Source organism: Bubalus bubalis, chromosome 5, assembly GCF_019923935.1.
Source record: "Bubalus bubalis isolate 160015118507 breed Murrah chromosome 5, NDDB_SH_1, whole genome shotgun sequence".
Taxonomy (NCBI): Eukaryota; Metazoa; Chordata; class Mammalia; order Artiodactyla; family Bovidae; genus Bubalus; species Bubalus bubalis.
In genome coordinates, this window is record NC_059161.1 from 93077587 (window position 1) to 93091946 (window position 14360).

A 14360-nucleotide genomic window follows, 5' to 3' on the forward strand; every position below is an offset into this window, starting at 1 on the left:
AGTATGAAAATTCAGGAAGGTGGTTACCTTTTGATGGGAGGGAGGGAGCCCAAGGGGGCTGTGGGGATTCAGGCAGTGCGCCAGTTCTTGATGGTGGTGGTGGTTACATAACTGTTGGCTTTGTGATCATTCACTGAAGTTACGTGTTTTGTGGACTTTTCTATAGTGCATTGTATTTCACAGTTTGAAAAAATAGGTTTAAAGAAACCCCTGTCTCTAGAGAGAAAGCAAATATGTCAAAATGTCAACAATTGTTACAACTGGGTGAAGAATATTGTTTAATTCTTTCAACTTTTGTGTAAATGAACACTTTTTAAAAGTTGGAGGAAAAATTCTCTTTTGACCTAACTTCTCCTGCGGCTCCTACCTAATTTCATCCCTTTCCTTAAGGCAAAACTCCTTGAAAGTGTTGTCTGTTTTAAGGGCCTCCAGTTTCCTTCTTCTAATGCTCTCTGAGTATACTCCTATCAGTGGTTTACTTCCAGTTTCCTTCTTCTAATGCTCTCTGAGCATACTCCTGTCAGTGGTTTGCCTCCAGTTTCCTTCTTCTAACGCTCTCTGAACATACTCCTATCAGTGGTTTGCTTCCACTATAGCAGTGAAACGGTTCTTTCAAGGTCACCAATGAGCTCCAGTGTTTGTGTCTCAGTTCTTATCTTTATTTACTATCGGAAGTATTTTACATTGTTGATCTCTCTCCATCCTGAAATACTTTCCAGCTTCCAAGACAATTGCCTGATTTTTCTCTTACCATTCCAGATGCTTCTTGATATTCTCCTTTCCTGACGTTCTTCATCTTCCCTGACTTCTAAATACTGGGCTTTGTCCCTGGACAAGCACATGGACATTTCAAGTCTTTACTTAAATGTAAGTTTTTAAATGTGACCTTATCTGTTCACTGTTATCTAAAATTGCACCCCTATACATAACTCCTTTTCTTAGTTTCTTAAAATATTCTCCTTAGCACTATCTAAAAATGCTATCTATTTTACTTATTTATTTTGTTTACTCCTTGTCTCCACCACTAAAATGTAACTTTCAGGAGTTACTTTCAATGTTGCACATCCAGAACCTAAAAGAGTGCGTGGCACATGTTCAGTTCAGTTCAGATCAGTCGCTCAGTCGTGTCCGACTCTTTTCGACCCCATGAATTGCAGCACGCCAGGCCTCCCTGTCCATCAACATCTCCCGGAGTTCACTGAGACGTCCATTGAGTCGGTGATGCCATCCAGCCATCTCATCCTCTGTCGTCCCCTTCTCCTCCTGCCCCCAATCCCTCCCAGCATCAGAGTCTTTTCCAATGAGTCAGCTCTTCGCATGAGGTGGCCAAAGTACTGGAGTTTCAGCTTTAGCATCAGTCCTTCCAAAGAACACCCAGGACTGATCTCCTTTAGGATGGACTGGTTGGATCTCCTTGCAGTCCAAGGGACTCTCAAGAGTCTTCTCCAACACCACAGTTCAAAAGCATCAATTCTTTGGTGCTCAGCTTGCTTCACAGTCCAACTCTTTAGGCACTATTTAATCTAACAATATATTAAAAAGAAGAAACATTACTGACAAAGGTCTGTACAGTCAAAGATATGTTTTTTCCAGTGGTCACGTACGGATGTGAGAGTTGGAACATAAAACTGAGCACTGAAGAATTGATGTTTTTGAACTGCGGTGTTGGAGAAGACACTTGAGAGTCCCCTGGACAGCAAGGAGATCAAACCAGTCAATCCTCAAGGAAATCAATCCTGAATATTTATTGGAAGGACTGATGCTGAAGCTCCAATACTATGGCCACCTGATGTGAAGCGCCGATTCATTGGAAAAGACCTTGATGCTGGGAAAGATTGAAGGCAGGAGGACAAGGGGACAACAGAGGGCGAGCTGGATGGATGGCATCACTCAATGGACATGAGTTTGAGCAAGCTCCTGGAGATGGTGGTGGACAGGGAAGCCCGGTATGCTGCAGTCCAGGGGGTCACAAAGAGTCAGACACAACTGAGCGGCTGAACAACACATTAGGCACTCAGCGATTGTTGACTAGTTACTGAAGTACACTTAAAGTAAAATCCATAGTTCTAGCTTATAAAGCCCAGGTTAATTTGTATTCATTTCATACCCCTTTAACTTCTCTAAATATATCAAGCCCTTCCCCCTCTCTGAGACCTTTACACTTACTGTTCCCTCTGCTAAGAAAACTTCTTCCTAGATTTTCTCATATTGGCAGCTCGGGGCTCAGTGAAATATTTCCTCCACAGAAAAGCCCAGGCTTCCCAGGTGGCACTAGTGGTAAAGAACCTGCCTGCTACTGCAGGAGACGTAAGAGATGTGGGTTCTATCCCTGGGTTGGGAAGATCCCCTGGAGAAGGGCACGTCAACCCACTCCAGTATTCTTGCCTGGAGAATCCCATGGACGGAAGAGCCTGGTGGGCTACAGTCCATAGGGTTGCAAAGAGTTGGACACGACTGAAGCAACTCAGCATGCATGCGGAAAAGCCCACTTTCACTGCTCTGTTTGCCCCTTCTACTTATTTACACTTTTATATATTCCTTGTTTAGTTCTTTTGCAGTGCTTATTTACCAGAGTTTTCTTATTAATTTATTTGATGACATGATTTTTTTTTTTTTTTGGTCTGTCTACCCTGGTAGAATATAAGCTTCATGAGGGTCAGGGTCTAGTTTGTCCACCTTTCTCATTGATATAACCCCAAGATCTAGCATAGGCCTGGTGCAGAGTTGGTGGTCAATAATGTCTAGTGAGTGAATGAATGAATAAACAATGAAGTAAATAAGCAAAAACAACTTATTCAGTGTTTAGAGCAGGGTTTAAATAGAGGCCATCCCATCACTATCCAGGAGAGGACAAAAGATATTTGTTTGGATGCAGCAAGAGCCCAAGATGACATCCTTAGCATTCCTTTAGAGTCAACAACTTTTCAAGATCCTTTCCTCTCTGAATAGTCTGACCAGTTACTGAGGGATAAGGAGCAAATGTGGAAATAGTCCACCTGCACCAAATGGGCTCCTTTTAATGTATTAATCAGAAATAGCCTGAAATGCTTGGTTATGGACGATTAAGGATGGCTAGCCTTTGAGACCCAGAAGTTCGTGCTTCAAACAACCATGCTTGTGTGGGAAGACAAGTGGGGAGTGTGGCTTTCTGGTCGGGGGCAAAGTACACTGTGTGTCCTACCCACTTCTCCATTTATTTTATTATTATAATATGTTGCAGAGCAGTTTCACACCACATTAAAGTCAAGGGGAAAAGAAATCACAACAGAGAAAATTACAATTTGGAGTGAAGTTGGTGGGGCAGAGGGGGATCAATTTCAAGAGGAGGAGGAGCCATGAAAGGCTGAGCATGTCATTTACATGACACCATTGAATCTTCATAATAACTTTTCTTTTTTTAATATATTTATTTTTAATTGGAGGATAATTGCTTTACAATATTGTGTTGGTTTCTGCCATACATCAACTATAATAACCTTTCATGGTTATGTATACAGTTCCCATTTAACAGATGAAGAAACAGGGGGTTTAGAGATATGATGAATTTGTTCCAGTTCACATGGAAAGTAAACAGCATATTGATTGAAACCTTGATCCCTCTGATGTCAAACTCATACATTTGCCACCTAACTGGCAGTGTGCCACGTCTTCCTCCAATGAACAGTCTGGGACCCCCAGAGATTTGTATTTGAGATAGTCGGCCTAGAATTCCCTCTACGATGCTATTTCATGATCTATTTCTCTCCATTCTCACTGACTAGCATAGTGCCTAGTTCATGGCTGGCTGTTCAATAAACATACATTGAGTAAAAAATGAATGAACAAATGGACAAAGGAGATGTCTTAAACAATATAGCTTCCCTTTGAATCACATGTTGAGGATCCTCCTCCCCTGTGCAGCTCTTTAGGGAAAGGATGTCTCTTTAAGAACAGCACAAAGGACCTGACAAAAAGAGGCTGCAGTTAATCTGGTGTTGTGCTTCCTCTGCCTTGATCTGGGCAATATTCTAGTTGTAAAGCCTGTAGGATTACCTTCTGGTGGTGGGGGGTAGGGTGCATGTGCGCCTCCCACTCAGTCACATCCAACTCCTTGTGACTTCATGGACTGTAGCCCTCCAGGCTCCTCTGTCCTTGGAGTTTTCCAGGCAAGAATACTGGAGTGGGTTGGCATTTCCTATTCCAGAAGATCTTCTGAACCCAGGGATCTCTTGCATCTCCTGCATTGGCAGGTGGATCCTTTACCACCTGCTACCTGGGAAGTAGTTGCCAATAACAATAAATACCAACAACATTTATGGAGCATATACTATGTGCTAGGCACTGTGCTAAGCCCTTTCCATGTTTTGCCTTATTTAATCCTAATAAGTCTGAGAAAGAGAGGTAAGTATATTATCTCATGTTACAGGTAAGAGAAAGAAGATTCTGGCTTGATTATGAAAGTAAACTACCAGAGGGGAAGGGATAAATTAGGAGGTTGGGTTTAACATATACACTACTGCTACTGCTGCTAAGTCTCTTCAGTCGTGTCCGACTCTGTGCGACCCCATAGACAGCAGCCCGCCAGTCTCCCCCGTCCCTGGGATTCTCCAGGCAAGAACACTGGAGTCGGTTGTCATTTCCTTCTCCAGTGCATGAACGTGAAGCACTCAGTTGTGTCCGACTCTCAGTGACCCCATGGACTGTAGCCCACCAGGCTCCTCCATCCATGGGATTTTCCAGGCAAGAGTTCTGGAGTGGGGTGCCATCGCCTTCTCTGAACATATACACAGTACTATACATAAAATAGACAAGCAGCAAGGACCTATTGTATAGTACAAGGAACTAATTCAATATTTTGTAATAACCTATAACAGAAAAGAATCCAAAAACAGGAGATATATACATATACATACACACACACACACACACACACACACACACACACACACACACATGAATCACTATGCTGCACAAAGTTGTAAAAATCAACTACATTTAAATTGAAAAAAACAATCAATGGCCAATTTGTGAAACAAGACTTATAAAGTCCCTACTTTTTTGTGTTCTTCTTTCTTTCCCTTTCCTTCTAAGATATAAAAATATAATGCCTTCAGAAACTCAACTGTTTGAGAATAGAAGGATCAGGAAAAGATTTGCCCAATCAAAAAACTCAACAATCTGTAAGACATTGTATTTGCCTTGACCAAAATGGTAGGACAGGTTTGCTCTCAAAAGATATACTGTTTTTATAGAAAATGTATTAAATTTGATGTCAAAAGCCCTGGATTTGAGTCCCAGCTTTATGGTTGACTGTGGGTTTTTGGTTGTCATTAATCTCGAGGATCCTCAGCTTTCTCACATGTGAAATAGGGATCATAAAAAACTCTCCGCAATGGCTTATACTAAGGATCAAAAGAAAGAATGTGATTTGGGTAAGGTGAACCCACCTATAAAATGCTGACTGTTCAGAGATGTGCTGGGCTTCCCCAGAACTCGCAAAGGTCAGAGTGTGGCATGTAGTCCTGGTAGAGTGTCTCTTGTCATCAGAGCTGGTGACAGTAAGTTTGTGTCTTGGATTGGACATATAGTGCTAAGACTATTAAGACTATTAGGAGATATTTCTGTGTAGAGTTTTAGTTATTCCTTCTTATACAGACATTTGTTACAGCAGCAAGGAACTGGAGGCAGGACGGTTTCTGATGCACCAGGACTTGGGTTTCAGAGAGGATATTACATTCAAATCATTAAGACATAGGGTGAAAGATGGTCTGAATACAGTATATTTTCTTCATTTATTTGTGCCTTCTTTAAGGTCTCTGAATAAAGTTTTGGTCTTCTCTCTAAAGACAGACATATCTTTTGTTAGATTATACCTAGATACTTGACATTTTTAATGGTATTGTAAGTTGTCTATTTCAGACACTTAAAAACTATTTGTGGCTGGTATATAAAAATACAATTGACTTTTGTAATTAGTCTTGTATAAAAATAACTGTCCAAGCTCTTATTAAGTCTAATAATTTAAATATAGTTGAATTTTCTTTCTTCCTTTCCAATCATTAATACCTCTATTTATATATTTTTCTTGCTTTACAGAGCTGGATAGGCCCTACAGGACAAGGATAAAATAAGTCTTTTTTTTTTTTTCTTTCTTTTTTTGCTTAAGTCTTTTATTATAGACCTCAAAGAGAAATTTTTCATCTTTTAACCAATAATTATTATATACTTTAAAAAGTTATCCTTTATCAATTTCACAGCTTCTGCTTCCTTAAGCATAACTTTTTAAAAACTAGATACCCTTTATCAATTTAAGAGGTTCTCTTTCTAGTCCCAGTTTGGCAAGAGTTTTGTTTTTATGAATGGACACTGAATTTCATTGAAATTTTTCTGCATCTATTAAAATGACAAATATGTTTATCCTAGCAATCAGTTAAAGTATCAATTACATTTTGATTTTTTAAAGTATTAATCCAAACTTGGGCTTTCCAGGTGGTGCTAGTGGTAAAGAACCTGCCTGCCAATGCAGGAGACGTAAGAGGTGCAGGTACCATCCCTGGGTCAGGAGATCCTCTGGAGGAGGGCATGGCAACCCTCTTCCAGTATTCTTGCCTGGAGAATCCCATGGACAGAGGAGCCTGGTGGGCTACAGTCCAAGGGGTTGCAAAAGAGTTTACTGTATAAGTCTCGATAACAGCGCTTTAAATACAGATACTTATTCATGTGTCTGCCTGCCTGAAGAATAACATCCTCTGCGGGGCACAAAGCCTATCTTATTCACAAGCTTGGAGTTAGTGCTAACTATAAAACATCTTAGCTATGCCTCTTGACTTAGAGTCTCTAAAGTGGGAAAATATCTCATAAGGCTGCTGTGACCATTAAGTGAGACAGCACATTTTAAAAATATATTTGACTCATCTTAGGTGTTCAAAGACAGTTATTATTTTCTCTAACCTTCCCATTGAACACAATAATAAATGCCTTTTGGATGTATGTTAAATGAAAGAAAGTGAGATTAATTTTTTAAGTCTTGAGATTCTCTTATATGACTTTTCTTTAAATGACTAATGGATCAAGACTGCTTACGTCTTAGGCACTATGATATATGCTTTATAGTCATTTAATCTTCACAATAATTATTTAACATAGGTACTACCTTAATTCCCATTTCACAAATGAGAATATTGAGGCTTAGTAATTTATCCACAGTTGAGTAGGGGAGTCAAGACTGGAATCCAAGTCGATCTAACTCTAGGGCCCATGTTCTTAACTGCTTATTTACGGCAGAGGAATACTTCAGGTTTAATATCCAATTTTCAACCATGCTTAGGGCTGGCCCTGTGGTTTTTATTGCCAAACCCAGAATAAGCTCTATATATTAATATTTGGACTTAGAGCAAATACTGCCTAGTCCTTTTGCAAACACTTCATGGAGATTAGCCTGTTCTCTTCCCCACAAGGCTGTGTTCTCTGAAAAGCAATGGGCATCTCAGTGCCAGGAATTAGATCCTTTGAAGTATACAGCCTGTGATATAAACATGCCTGGGTTTTGTTCAGCCCCTCAGCTCTGAGTCAGCTGACAGGCAAAGGGCCAGAGGCTCAGATGTAATCAGTTCCTGGATAGGCTCAACCATGCCACCTCCACCCTGCTCAACCTTTCTTATCCTCCCAACTTTATTTCACCACAAGAAACTTGTATGAAATGCTCCACTTCTTTCAGAAATTGCCCAATGGACACACACTTAGTCTTTTTCTGACTCCCTGCCATGGACAGTTATACTTACTTGGTAAATGACAAGAGCGATTAGTGGTAATTAACACTGGAAGCTTTGGTAGTGGATTGGAATGGAGTACAGTTTGGTGTCAATCAGCCAGGGTTCAAAGTCTCAACTATGAAATATTGCTGAGCAAATTGTCTAACCTCTTTAAACATCAGTTTTCTTATGGCTAATTTAATGACAATACCCAGCAGTATTTTACTGAGTTGTTATAAAGACTGAGAAATGTGAAAGGAATGAATGTAATGCCCCTGGAGCAGTGCCTTTGTTTACAGTAAGCATTCAAATGTTAGCTATCCACTGCACCACTAGGGAAGTGCCCCAGGGAAGTGCCTTGATTACTCTTCATTCAGAAAGTTCTTATGGAATTTAAAAAGCCCCGGGCACATAGTAAGTGCTCAAAATATTAATCCATTTGATCAACAAACTTCCTGTTTTCCAGTTTTCAGTTCAGTTTAGTTGTTTAGTCGTGTCTGACTCTGCGACTCCATGGACTGCAGCACGCCAGGCCTCCTTGTCCATCACCAACTCCTGGAGTTTACTCAAACTTATGTCCATTGAGTTGGTGATGCCATCCAACCATCTCATCTTCTATTGTCCCCTTCTCCTCTTGCCTTCAACCTTTTCCAGCATCAGGGTCTTTTCAAATGAGTCAGCTCTTGGCATCAGGTGGCCAAAGTATTGGAGTTTCAGCTTCAACATCAATCCTTTCAATGTATATTTAGGACTGATTTCCTTTAGGATGGACTGGTTGGATCTCCTTGCGGTCCAAGGGACCCTTAAGAGTCTTCAACACCACAGTTCAAAAGCATCAATTATTCGGCTCTCAGCTTTCTTTATAGTCCAAGTCTCACATCCAAACATGACTACAGGAAAATCCATAGCCTTGACTAAATAGACCTTTGTTGGCAAAGTAATGTCTCTGCTTTTTAATATGCTTTCTAGGTTGGTCATAACTTTTCTTCCAAGGAGTAAGCGCCTTTTTATTTCATGGCTGCAGTCACCATCTGCAGTGATTTTGGAGCCCCCCCAAAAAGTCTGTCACTGTTTCCACTCTTTCCCCATCTATTAGCCATAAAGTGATGGGACCAATTGCCATGATCTTCGTTTTCTCAATGTTGAGTTTTAAGCCAACTTTTTCACTCTCCTCTTTCACTTTCATCCAGAGGCTCTTCAGTTCTTCTTCACTTTCTGCCATAAGGGTGGTGTCATCTGTATATCTGAGGTTATTGATATTTCTCCTGGCAATCTTGATTCCAGCTTGTGCTTCCTCCAGCCCAGCATCTCTCATGATGTACTCTGCTGCTGCTGCTGCTAAGTTACTTCAGTCGTGTCCGACTCTGTGTGACCCCATAGATGGCAGCCCACCAGGCTCCCCCGTCCCTGGGATTCTCCAGGCAGGAACACTGGAGTGGGGTGTCATTGCCTACTCCACATGATGTACTCTATACATAAATTAAATAAGCAGGGTGGCAATATATAACTTTGACGTACTCCTTTTCCTATTTGGAACCAGTCTGTTGTTCCATGTCCAGTTCTAACTGTTGCTTCCTGATCTGCATACAGATTTCTCAAGAGGCAGGTCAGGTGGTCTGGTATTTCCATCTCTTTCACAATTTTCCACAGTTTACTGTGATCCACACAGTCAAAGGCTTTGGCATAGTCAATAAAGCAGAAATAGATGTTTTTCTGGAACTCTCTTGCTTTTTCCATGATCCAGTTGATGTTGGCAGTTTGATCTCTGGTTCCTCTGCCTTTTCTAAAACCAGCTTGAACATCTGGAAGTTCACGGTTCACGTATTGCTGAAGCCTGGCTTGGAGAATTTTGAGCATTACTTTACTAGCGTGTGAGATGAGTGCAATTGTGCGGTAGTTTGAGCATTCTTTGGCATTGCTTTTCTTTGGGACTGGAATGAAAACTGACCTTTTCCAGTCCTGTGGCCACTGCTGAGTTTTCCAAATTTGCTGGCATATTGAGTGCAGCACTTTCACAGCATCATTTTATAGGATTTGAAATAGCTCAAATGGAATTCCTTCACCTATACTAGCTTTGTTCATAGCGATGCTTCCTAAGGCTCACTTGACTTCACACTCCAGGATGTCTGGCTCTATGTGAGTGATCACACCATCGTGATTATCTAGGTGGTGAAGATCTTTTTTGTACAGTTCTTCTGTGTATTCTTGCCAACTCTTCTTAATATCTTCTGCTTCTGTTAGGTCCATACCATTTCTGTCCTTTATTGTGCCCTTCTTTGCCAGCAAATTTGGAAAACTCAGCAGTGGCCACAGGACTGGAAAAGATTAGTTTTCATTCCAATCCCAAAGAAAGGCAATGCCAAAGAATGCTCAAACTACTGCACAATTGCACTCATCTCACACGCTAGTAAAGTAATGCTCAAAATTCTCCAAGCCAGGCTTCAGCAATATGTGAACCGTGAACTTCCTGATGTTCAAGCTGGCTTTAGAAAAGGCAGAGGAACCAGAGATCAAATTGCCAACATCTGCTGGATCATGGAAAAAGCAAGAGAGTTCCAGAAAAACGTCTATTTCTGCTTTATTGACTATGCCAAAGCCTTTGACTGTGTGGATCACAATAAACTGTGGAAAACTCTGAAAGAGATGGGAATACCAGACCACCTGATCTGCCTCTTGAGAAATTTGTATGCAGGTCAGGAAGCAACAGTTAGAACTGGACATGGAACAACAGACTGGTTCCAAATAGGAAAAGGAGTTCGTCAAGGCTGTATATGGTCACCCTGTTTATTTAACTTATATGCAGAGTACATCATGAGAAACGCTGGACTGGAAGAAGCACAAGCTGGAATCAAGATTGCTGGGAGAAATATCAATAACCTCAGATATGCAGATGACACCACCCTTATGGCAGAAAGTGAAGAGGAACTGAAAAGCCTCTTGATGAAAGTGAAAGTGGAGAGTGAAAAAGTTGGCTTATAGCTCAACATTCAGAAAACGAAGATCATGGCATCCGGTCCCACCACTTCGTGGGAAATAGATGGGGAAACAGTGGAAACTGTCAGACTTTATTTTTCTGGGGTCCAAAATCACTACAGATGGTGATTGCAGCCATGAAATTAAAAGATGCTTACTCCTTGGAAGGAAAGTTATGACCAACCTAGATAGCATATTCAAAAGCAGAGACATTACTTTGCCAATAAAGATTCATCTAGTCAAGGCTATGGTTTTTCCTGTGGTCATGTATGGATGTGAGAGTTGGACTGTGAAGAAGGCTGAGCGCCAAAGAATTGATGCTTTTGAACTGTGGTGTTGGAGAAGACTCTTGAGAGTCCCTTGGACTGCAAGGAGATCCAACCAGTCCATTCTGAAGGAGATCAGCCCTGGGATTTCTTTGGAAGGAATGATGCTAAAGCTGAAACTCCAGTACTTTGGTCACCTTATGCGAAGAGTTGACTCGTTGGAAAAGACTCTGATGCTGGGAGGGATTGAGGGCAGGAGGAGAAGGGGACGCCAGAGGATGAGATGGCTGGATGGCATCACTGACTCGATGGACGTGAGTCTGGGTGGACTCCGGGAGTTGGTGATGCACAGGGAGGCCTGGCGTGCTGCGATTCATGGTGTCGCAAAGAGTCGGACTGATCTGATCTGATCTGATCTTGCATGAAATGTTCCCTTGGTATCTCTAATTTTCTTGAAGAGATCTCTAGTCTTTCCCATTCTATTGTTTTCCTCTATTTCTTTGCACTGATCACCGAGGAAGGCTTTCTCTCTCCTTGCTATTCTTTGGAACTCTGGATTCAAATGGGTATATCTTTCCTTTTCTCCTTTGCTTTTGGCTTCTCTTCTTTTCACAGATATTTGTAAGTCCTCCTTAGATAGTCATTTTGCTTTTTAGCATATCTTTTTTCTTGGGGATGGTCTTGATCTCTGTTTCCTGTACAGTGTCAGGAACCTCCATCCATAGTTCATCAGGCACTCTGTCTATCAGATCTAGCCCCTTAAATCCATTTCTCACTTCCACTGTATAATTGTTAGGGATTTGATTTAGGTCATACCTGAATGGTCTAATGGTTTTCCCTACTTTCTTCAATTTAAGTCTGAATTTGGCAATAAGGAGTTTATGATCTGAGCCACAGTCAGCTCCCAGTCTTGTTTTTGCTGACTGTATAGAGCTTCTCCATCTTTGGTGGCAAATAATATAATCAATCTGATTTTGGTATTGACCATCTGGTGATGTCCATGTGTAGAGTCTTCTCTTGTGTTGTTGGAAGAGCATGTTTGCTATGACCAGTGCATTCTCCTGGCAGAACTCTATTAGCCTTTGCCCTGATTCATTTTTTACTCCAAGGCCAAATTTGCCTGTTGCTGCTGCTGCTGCTGCTAAGTCGCTTCAGTCATGTTCAACTCTGTGTGACCCCATAGATGGCAGCCCACCAGGCTCCACTGTCCCTGGGATTCTCCAGGCAAGAACACTGGAGTGGGTTGCCATTTCCTTCTCCAAAGATACTGTATGAAATTGAAAGTGAAGTCGCTCAGTCGTATCCGACTCTTAGCGACCCCATGGACTGCAGCCTACCAGACTCCTCCATCCATGGGATTGTCCAGGCAAGCATACTGGAGTGGGTTGCCATTGTCTTCTCTGAAATTTGCCTGTTACTCTAGGTGTTTCTTGACTTTCTACTTTTGCATTCCAGTCCCCTATAATGAAAAGGGCATCTTCTTGGGGTGTTAATTCTAGAAGGTCTTGTAGGTCTTCATAGAATTGTTCAACTTCAGCTTCTTCAGCATTCCTGGTTGGGGCATAGACTTGGATTACCGTGATATTGAATGGTTTGCCTTGGAAACAAACAGAGATCATACTGTCATTTTTGAGACTTCATCCAAGTACTGCATTTTGGACTCTTTTGTTGATTATGATGGCTACTCCATTTCTTTTAAGGGATTCCTGCCCACAGTAGTAGATATAATGGTCATCTGAGTTAAATCCACCCATTCCAGTCCATTTTAATTAGCTGGTTCCTAGAATGTTGATGTTCCCTCTTGCCATCTCCTGTTTGACCACTTCCAATTTGCCCTGATTCATGGACCTAACACTCCAGGTTCCTATGCAGTATTGCTCTTTACAGCATCGGAGTTTGCTTCCATCACCAGTCACATTCACAACTGGGTGTTGCTTTTGCTTTGGCTCCATCTGTTCATTCTTTCTGGAATTATTTCTCCACTGATCTCCAGTAGCATACTGGGCACCTACCGACCTGGGGAGTTCATCTTTCAGTGTCCTATCTTTTTGCCTTTTCATACTGTTCATGGGGATCTCAAGGCAGGAATACTAAAGTGGTTTGCCATTCCCTTCTCTAGTGGACAACATTTTGTCAGAACTCTCCACAATAACCTGTGAGTTTTGGGGGGCCCTACATGGCATGGCTCATAGTTTTGTTAGACAAGGCTGTGGTCCATGTGATTAAATTGGTTAGTTTTCTGTGATGGTGGTTTTCAGTCTGTCTGCCTTCTGATAGAGAAGGATAAGAGGCTTATAAAAGTCTAACCTGATGGGATAGACTGACTGAGGGGGATACTGGGTCTTGTTCTGATGGGCGGGGCCATGCTCAGTAAATCTTTAATCCAATTTTCTGTTGATGGGTGGAAGTGTGTTCCCTCCCTGCTGTTTACATTATCTTCATTACCTCCACCACAGTTTGGCCCCAGGTTTCCAGTTTTACTAGTAAACAATTCAAGTTTCTTCTTTGACAAGCCTGGGTGCAGTCCTACTCTCATTTGTAAAAGGGAGGACACTATTGGAGATTAGGTAAGCATCCAAATAGTTTCTCTAGTTAGACTGTGAGAGGCCCTGAGGACTTTATATAAAGGTAGGGGCAAATGTGTTTAGAAAACTTTATAGTTTACAAGGCATCCCATTTTCCTTTAACCAATTTGATCCTCACAACTTTATGAGGGTAGTTATCATTCCATATGTGGAATTTTTACACATCATTCTTCTCCACTATGAGACAAGGAAATTTTTTTCATCATCTTTCTCTATCCAGATGAAAACACTGGCCTAAGTGTTTTAAGTGGGTTTCTGAACGGGTATGTGTGTGTGGCATGCACGCTCTCTCATGTCCGAGTCTTTGAGACCCCATGGACTGAGGCCTCCAAACTCTTCTATCCATGAAATTCTCCAGACAAGAATACTAGAGTGCATTACTATTTCCTCCTCCAGGTGATCTTCCTGACCCAGGACTCAAACCCGTGTCTCTTGCATTGGCAGGTGAATTCTTTACCACTGAGCCACCTGGGAAACTCTGATCTAAAGATAGACATGTACAAAATGCCTAACACATCAGTTCAGTTCAGTCGCTCAGTCATGTCTGACTCTTTGCGATCCCATGGACTGCAGCATGCCGGTCCACCCTGTCCATCACCAACTCCCGAAGCTTGCTCAAACTCATGTCCATTGAGTCGGTGATGTCATCCAACCATCTCATTCTCTGTTGTCCCCTTCTCCTCCTGCCTTCAAGTTTTCCCAGCATCAGGGTCTTTTGTAATGAGTCAGTTTTTCACATCAGGTGGCCAAAATATCAGAGCTTCAGCTTCAGCATGTCCTTCCAGTGAATATTCAGGATTAATTTC

At 41.7% G+C, this 14360-nt stretch overlaps 1 long non-coding RNA gene across 3 annotated transcripts in view; it reads left to right on the forward strand.

The window, feature by feature from the left end:
* LOC112585148 overlaps positions 1 to 14360 on the forward strand; it is a 41484-nt gene that overhangs the window by 19142 nt on the left and 7982 nt on the right. For 2 of the 3 annotated variants that reach the window (XR_006551308.1, XR_003109577.2), the window contains exon 2: positions 760 to 867. This is a non-coding gene — a long non-coding RNA (uncharacterized LOC112585148). Of the gene's footprint in view, positions 1 to 759; positions 868 to 1593; positions 1643 to 14360 lie in introns of those variants that run through there. The other variant, XR_006551307.1, reaches the window with a different exon arrangement.